This window comes from Papaver somniferum, chromosome 1 (genome assembly GCF_003573695.1).
Source record: "Papaver somniferum cultivar HN1 chromosome 1, ASM357369v1, whole genome shotgun sequence".
Taxonomy (NCBI): Eukaryota; Viridiplantae; Streptophyta; class Magnoliopsida; order Ranunculales; family Papaveraceae; genus Papaver; species Papaver somniferum.
The window spans coordinates 29,603,862-29,612,594 of NC_039358.1; the positions used below are offsets into that span (position 1 = coordinate 29,603,862).

General features: G+C 34.7%; 1 long non-coding RNA gene across 5 annotated transcripts; it reads right to left on the reverse strand.

The window, feature by feature from the left end:
• Positions 1-3,587: 3,587 nt before the first annotated feature.
• Positions 3,588-8,130, reverse strand: LOC113282134. Of its 5 annotated transcripts, none has more exons than XR_003326650.1 (8): positions 7,923-8,129; positions 6,544-6,593; positions 6,402-6,449; positions 5,085-6,313; positions 4,904-4,971; positions 4,605-4,712; positions 4,296-4,522; positions 3,588-4,201 (listed from the first exon to the last, which is right to left on the reverse strand). It is a non-coding gene; the product is annotated as an uncharacterized LOC113282134 (long non-coding RNA). The 5 variants fall into 5 exon arrangements; XR_003326649.1 differs by having other exon boundaries at positions 5,085-5,306; positions 5,593-6,313; positions 6,402-6,593; XR_003326635.1 differs by having other exon boundaries at positions 4,904-4,974; positions 6,402-6,593; positions 7,923-8,130.
• Positions 8,131-8,733: the final 603 nt, after the last annotated feature.

Here is an 8,733-nt window from a genome sequence, read left to right on the forward strand (position 1 = left end):
ATATATTTTTCCTCCATATTCTAAATCAAGCATTTTCATACCCTTCTTGTTACTATGGGAATTCATTTTATAGTCTTGAACAGCTTTGATACATGAACATTGAATGGGAAAGTCATGAAACTAAAATGAATTCATGAGTACAAGGTCCTACGGGTGTAAAATTATAATGTGATGAGCTTCCTTGGAATCCATTTACGCCAATAACCATGGGATGTTATCCGAAGCCATTAAGGGAATTACTCCGCCAGTTCAGGCGGTTCAACTCAGCTTCTTCTAAGATTCAATGATAAAATAATATACATAAAAAAACTGTATGATTTTGTTGTTTTAGCCTTTGTTCATTCAGTATTTTTTGCTCGGCTGGTCTTGATCAGTTTGGTTATTTATAGTTCAAATGCATATAAAGTTTTTCACAACTAGATGGAATATGTTTGGGATCTTGATGTCGTTCCTTCTATTCTCCACTGCAAAAGTTCAACTGTGGTAATGTGTATTGAAATTAAATTTTACGTAAAATGATGACAAAATTGATCTTTTTTTTTTCCACCGTAACATCATCAAGCATTACGGGTAAATTAACTTCTAAAGAAAGAATTATTTTTAGTTAATTATTTTTACTAATTTTCTTCAAGAAACAAAATAGCATCTCGAGAGCAAATGTTTAGACCACTATTAACATGTCACTTAATGATAATACGTCTCAGGAGTATCAAGGATCCAACAAAATCATCCACTTCCTCGTCGCTTTAGAGTTTTGATAAAATAGTCAACTTATTTTATTAGTTTACTCCACCATCTCAATATTTGCGCTTTGTATTTTACATCAAACATGTTCTTTATACTTCTTCTACATTTTCTCCATGCTTCTTCGTTGTACATATTTTTATTTTATAGTCTTCAAGTAACTTCATACACGGGCGTTACATGGAAATACAATGAATATGTTATGAAACCAAAATGAGCAGCAAATTATCAGGTGATATAACTCTGGAGTACAAGATGTTGTGGATGTAAACTAATGTGGTCATTTGTTCATTGACCTTTTCGTGAAATCCACTAACGCCGAGCAGCCATCCGATGTTATCCAAAGTCATAATGGGCATTATTATGTCAGTTTAACTTAGCTTTTCTAAGATGAAATAAACATGTATAACCATATGAATTTATTATTATAGTTTTTTCTAGTTCTTTCAAAGATTGGACGGGTGGTTTCGTTCATTTTAATTTTAATTTGAATGCATGTAAGGTTTTCCGTAACTTCATGATGAAACAAGCTCAGAATCTTGAGGCTACGATATCAATCTTTCTATTGTCCACTGCAAAAGGTCAGCATTAGGTACCACATGGAAATTTAAATTTTGTGTATAAAATGATGATAAGCATAATCTTTGTTCCATCACACCTTCGTCTTTGTGTTAATGAACTTTTACAATCTGACGAACGTGCAAACTCAAGGTGAAGGAAGAGTAACACCCCTTTTTGGGATAGTATTATTTAAAAGGATCAAATGCAAATTGGTAAAGATTCACCGACTCTCAAGTTGATCTTCCTTGAAATGATGACTTATTGGGATTCGAATTCGTTTCCAAAAAACCCGCATTCAGACAAGTTACAAGTAAAACAAGTTATCCCTTATGTATCCTTTGAAAACAAGTATCGAATAATTCAGGGGATGTATCTACATAGAGACAAGTGGATGCTCTAGAATATGGATCCCATTTGTTTTGGATTTCAAAGTGAATTTTCTGTGGTTTTTTGTGGAGAATGTAGTGTGGTGTAAGGGCAAAATAAGGATTGAAAAAAATTTAACCTTTTTTGTTTAACCCATCAAGGCTCTAACTCTGTTAATGTTGGGTTAATAATCTTAAGTTGGGTTCACTAAAACCATTTTCGTACATTTATTTTCCCTAAAAAATTACATAAGAAAAGGATACAGAGCTAAGCGACAACTGATTGAACGAATTACATGAGAACAACTTTTTTCATCTAAGGAACACAATAACGAAACCCTTTATCATGGAGAAGATATAAATCAAAGAATAAACAACAATGAATTACATAAAATTATTTTTTTAAATAAACTAATTTTCATTCCATAAGAACAAAATTTTAAACTTTCAACATGCTACGATTACCTCAGAGCACATGATACAACAATCTCCTTTTATCGTAGTTTTAGAGTGAAATTGTCTTATTTCTTTCCTTGTATATTCTAGCAGACCTAATAACTTTTTCACACTCTATTCTAGTAGAAAAATCCAGTATGGTTGATAAAACAACTGGCCAAACACTTTTGATAGTTTACTCCAGCATCTCAGTATCTCCTTCATAATTTTAAATCAAGCATTTTTTTTACACTTTTTCTATACAAATCCATTTTATAGTCTTCAAAAAACTTTGATACAATGCTACGGAAATATGAAACAGAAACATAATGAACTTGTCATTTAACTATAATGAGTGGCACATTATCAGGTCATATGACTGACGAATACATGGTAGTTGCGGAAGTAAACTAGTGTGCACATTTTATCCATTGTTATCTGAAGCAATTCAGGGCAGCTGTTAAGATGAAAGAAACATGTATAAGAGCAAAAGAGTTTGTTGTTCAAATTCTTTCCTTTCTTTTTTTAATGTTTTGGACGACTTGTTTTAGTTTGATCGGTTGATGTAAGGTGTCATCTTTTCATTTCCACAGTAAAAAATCAATAATAGTAGTACACTGTCACTACGTGAAAAATATACATTGACAACCCCCCATAAGTGTTGTCGTAGGACAACGACGACCCTTTCCAGTAGGTTGCGGAAGGGGGGGTTGTAGAAGGTCCACGATTTGCTACAACCATGAGATATGAGTCGTAGGTTCAAGTTTGGACTACCCATTGCTTCAGTTGTGATTGTATTTTGATTTTGTTTAGAAAGCCTAACACAACTTCTACATGTGTTGTGAATCCTACTTTCACTATACATACATATGTTGTGAATCATACTCTCACTATACATACAAGAGTTGTATGACATCCTTCCACATTAAGATCTATGTATAATAGAAACCTGTATCACAACCACACCATGAGTTGTGAGTAGGAGTTTCACTACACTTGTAATGGTTGTCACACTCCAACATAATTTTCTAGAGTTTCTTTCACAACCTTTACAGAGATTGTGAATAGTCATGTCACTACTCTTATTAATATCGTAAGACTTCAGTTCACAACATATAATATGTGTAGTACAATTTTTTAAGACAGCTCTCTTATGGGTTGTGACTATTCCTGTCACTACTCTTGTTAGGGTTGTTCAAAAATTTTGCACATCTCTTACTTATATTGTTATACTTCATTTCACAATCCATGCTATGTGTTGTAAAATTCTATAAAACAACTCCCCTAATGGTTGTGTATATTACAATTACTAGTACTCACAACACTTGTCTAGTGTAGTCATAATTTCTAACACAACATCCTTAAGGATTGTAATATTTAAAGTAACAACTTCTGTTTTCAGTAGATGAATATGTAGCTACAACATTTGTTTGGAGTTGTGTGCATAAAATTATTTTGAAAAAAAAAATTAGGGCTAAAACTAAAATGCCGAAAGTAATTCACATTCATCTGAAAAGTGTAACACATTCACCTGAACTATTTTTAGGTTCACCTACCAGTTTAACACATTTACATTCTTCAAGTTAAACATAGACATTAAAAAAATGGCAGTGATATAGATGTTTGTAACCAAAAGTAGTTTCCTTAAACACTCCAAAAAGATTATGAAAGATGTCTATCAGTAGACTATTCGATCCTTGGGCCATGAGATAATACTTCCAACAGCATCAGCAACATACTTGAACTCTGAGGTCGGCTTGTGGACATGAGCATTCATCACATGAGGAGTCAACACACACACAGTATAGGCTCCGAAACCTATTGGCATCCCATGTATCTCATGCGCTGGATCAGTTTCACATATCTCCGCATCAGCCACCACCTCGCCATCCTTGTACCAACTTAGCAACTTGCAAGCTGTAAATTTCTCTGGCACTTGCACCTCATTTGATCTGCTGACATGATTGGTAGTGGGAGTAGTTGAGGCTTTTTCAGTACATGGAACAACTCTCCTAGTGCTAGTCTGGTTGTTGCTTGCAACTGGACTGGCCCTGTGAGAGTGTGAGACTTCATCGCACACATTTCGAGCACCTTTCCTATAGAAAAAAAACCCGGCAGTATTAGGGGTACAATCATGTTTGATATAAAAACAAAACCTAAAACCAAACTGTTAACAAAATAAATTCTCACCTCCAATATCACAAGCCGATCATTCATTGCTCTACAGGTTTCCTGACACTCTTTAATGATCAACTTGTAGTGGGCATTGGCTGCAATCTTTTTACGTGTCACTCCATACCCCATGCCTTTAAGTCTTACCCCTTTATCTTCACCAAGAGACTTTGTAAGAAGATCTTTTGTCATGGACGATTCACCACCATCAGAACCATGATTTGATTTAGCTTCTTCAATTTTTTCTGTACAAGTTTGAAACATATAAGATATTCTTGCATTATTGAAGCACACATAAATTCAGAGAAGGAAGAAAAGATTTCTCACAAAAGCATCTAAAACAGCAGGATTTGGGTCTCTTCTGTCAGTGTGTTTGTGGCCATTTACCCATAAATCAGCTCTATCGATCGGTTCAGTTGTTTTCAAAACTTTTTGCTGCAAAGAAAATGTGAATTCTAGTTAGTTAACAACTTCAAAAAAATATGCATACAAAAGTTACATAAGTTCTAATTTTATGCATGACAAACTTGACAGTTAATCCACAAAGCTAAGCACCGCTCAACATCTTCATTATTAACTTGGGCATTGTTCATAAGTAATAAAACTAAAATTAAAATGAAACATACCATCTGCACCTCCATTCGTGCATAACCTTGTCGACTAAGCGTGTGAGGGGTGGTATGCTTTGAACGAACTTCTTGCATTTTGATTTTATTGACCCGCGAAGGGAAATAGAGCAATCATTAGACACATTCCAATTTTTTCAAGCTTCAAATAGTCATTCATTATATTAGAAATAGTACTTACTCTGAATTCAGTCGAGTTTACACGTTTCACAAACTTTTTCCACTCACTGACAGTCATGCTCGTGGGCATTAGCTGTGCAAGCTTTTTCTCTCTTTCTTTCCCTTGTAGGTTATCATACGCCTCGAGTACCAAAGTGGCTTTCCTGGATCGAAATTCTTTGAGATACGTTCCCATTTTTCCAAAATAGTAGTCTTGGTAATGTTCGGGCACAATGAAACGTTGCTGCAAATAAACATAAATCATTTTAATTAGATCTGCTATGAGTTAAAGAGTTGTCGACTAATGAAAAGAGTTAATTAAAGAGTTAAGAATCAGTTTAATTATCTCGACTATCTTCCATATGTTGGCCTTGGCATGTTGAGGAACAAGTATCCAATCCTTGTGTGTTAATGGAATGTTTCGCCGGACTAACACCCCTAGAAAACTAGCCAGCTGCACGGAAGGTTCACCAATCGACTGTTCTTTAATGTTGAAGGGAACAACACTTTTTGTAGTAGTGTTTTCTAACCTCAATGCATGCATCTGTGTTGGCCCACGTGGAACAAACTTTCTTTTCTTCGGAGGTTCCCCAACCTCATCTTCTTCACCTTCTGGCTTATCAGTAGTACCATCATCATCATTCTCCAGTTCGTTTCCCACTTCAGTCTCAATATCATCATCATTATCTTTTTCTTCATCTGCAGGCTCTTCCGCTGCCATGTCTTTGTTGTGCTGTAAAATTTCATCTTCTTCTTCCTCTTCAAAATATGAAAAGTATCATCTGGATTCCTGAGTTGAACATTTGGACAAGGACCAGTGCTTATGTCCAACTTCCGCTTTACATTGTTGCGCCCAGCTTTGGAACTTCCAGCAACTTCTTTAGAATTTGTAGGTGTCGACACTTTGTTGTTCTTAGAAACTAGTTTCCTTCGAGATGGTGGTAGTTTAAAAGAACTTGGTTGTTCAAACTCTTTGAATCTTGGAGATGATCGCCTCTGATAAGTATTTGTATCAGCTGGAGATGGGATGGTAGTTTTAGATTGTCGAGGCTTTGGAGTTTGTGTAGTACTTCTAGGATCAGTTGGTTCTGCGGGTTCTTTGAACCTTGGTGATAATCGCCTATGGGATGTAGGTTCAGTTGGTTCGGCGGACTTTCTTTTTCTCGGTGTTCGGCACTTTGAAGTAAGTGAAGCAGTTTCAGGTGGAGTTGCATTATCAGGTTGGGACTGAATCTTCAGTTGCTTCTTTATCTGCCATAACCATATATAACTTAATTAGTTAAAATGAGAAGGTAATTTTTTCTGTTAATACAATGAAATTGAGATGAAATGAATTTACCTTGATTGGAAACTTCTTGACATGCTTATTCTTTAGTGTTTCCTTAGTCTGCATAGATACGCTTAGGGTACATTGATGACTTCAAAAGTGACTGAATCATTTTCATGAATATGAGCAACTGAATCATAATCTGAGTCTTTACCTTTTTGTTTCCCATTGATGTCAGATTTGTTTTCATAGATGTTATATGAACTACAAAAACAGAATTCAAAAGTGATCAGTATAACCTTTTGCAAACTATACATCAGCTGTACTTATGGATACTGACAGACATGAAAACAAGAAAAACAAAATGAGCTAGTGCACTCTCTTTCATATGGGTAAGTTTATCTCTTAAGAAGCAATTGTCTCGCCCATATGATAGAGAGCGCACTAGCTCTCATCGATCCTTAACCAAAACTGCAAATAAGCATGTATATCATGCATAAAATAAAGCAAGACAATCGCATATTGAATCGAACAACGCATACAAGTTAAAACACAAATTCAGATAAAGCAATATATAACCACCAAGCAAACTAACACCATAATGGTTGGTATATGGAAGCACTGCACAATTCTCAGTTGAGAATGAACCAGGGGTTCCGTATACCAACCATCAAGTCTTACAGATTCACTTGATGGCTATCATGGAAACACCAACCAAGCATCATGTTCTTCTTTACAAACCTAATTAATAACTCATATAGCAATTTGGTATCATTAAAGGACAACATAACAACAAAATAATCACCAAGCAGCTATTCAAAAGATGGTTGGAATACGGAAGCCCTGCACATTCTCAGTTGAGAAATAACCAGGGGTTCCGTATTCCAACCACCCGCAATTAGAGATTCACTTGATGGTGAATAAGTTAAACACAAGCATCATGTTAACAGGGTTATTGAAACCAAGTCATTCAAGCTACAAAATGTTCCTGCTACAAAATATTAATCTATGCCATTCAAACTCCAATTTAAGGTTACTAGCATGTAAAAATAAGCAAAAGGAACTAAAATCAAAACAAAATTGCATGTTATTAAAATTAAAAAAAAAAAAAAAAACCTAAAATCAAAAATCAATAAAATTAAAAAGAACTCTAAAACCAAATTAAAATCCTAGCTAGAATAAACATCAAAACATAATTGCATGTTATTAAAATTAAAAAAAAAAAAAACTAAAATCAAAAACCAGTCAAATTAAAAGAACCCTAAAACCAAATCAAAAATCCTAGCTAGAATAAACATCAAAACATAATTGCATGTTATTAAAAAAAAAAAGAGAAAAAAAAATCTAAAATCAGTCAAATTTAAAAGAACCCTAAAATCAAGTATTTCTGTCATGACATCAAAATCAAAATTCCTAGCTAGTACAAACATCAACACACAATTGCATGTTATTAAAATAAAATAAAACAGACCTTAACCAAACCCTAGAACAAACATCAGTTAAATTGCTTGTTAAACAACCAAACCCTAGAACAAAAACCTCTACTCAACCAAATAAATCAGAGAACAAAGGGTTTGAGAGATTTATTTTTACCACTATAGAGAGGGCTGCAGATATATCTGAGGTTTGATAGACTTTCTGTAGGATTTTAGGATAGTTTCTGAGATTTGTGTTGAACGGAGAAAGAAACCGAGGGAATGAAACAGTGAAAGAGAAAGTGAAATTTTAGAAACTGATTTTAGGGTTTTTCTTGGAGAGAGTTTTTCTCTGAGATGAGAAAGAGAAAGAGAAAGTGAATGAGAAAGAGTTGAATGGATAAAGAACCGAGGGAGACCAGTTTTGTGTGGTCCTCAATTTTTCTTTTTCCGAAAATTGAAAATTGTTGAAGTGACATGTTGCAAATTTTGGGAAGGATGTTTGGGCGGGATGTTGGGGTGTAAAATTCTCAATCCGCATGATAGGTTAAATTTGGGCTTTAGAGCCGTTATATGAGATTTTGTGCAATCTGATTGGTTAAGAGAATAGGTTACGGATTGAGAAATTTGTCAAACCAAACAAGGAATTGTAACCGTTAGATTGAGTTGTGATCCTTGTTTTTGTTTTTGCTGAATTCTAGATCGTCGGATTAAATCTACAGGTTAGATTCGATGTAGATATTCTCTGAGACCTTAACCAAATCCTAAATTTGTCTACTTCGAGAAAGAAAGTGGCTCCGAGATCGACCAATATAGATAAGATTCCTTCGTATGAACAATGGATCCAACCATCTACGGGTTAGATTCCATGTAGATATTCTCCCAGACCTTAACCAAACCCTAAATTCGGCTACTTCGAGAAAGAAAGTGGCTCCGAGATCGAAAACTGGACCAATATAGATAAGATTCCTTCGTATGAAGGATGAATC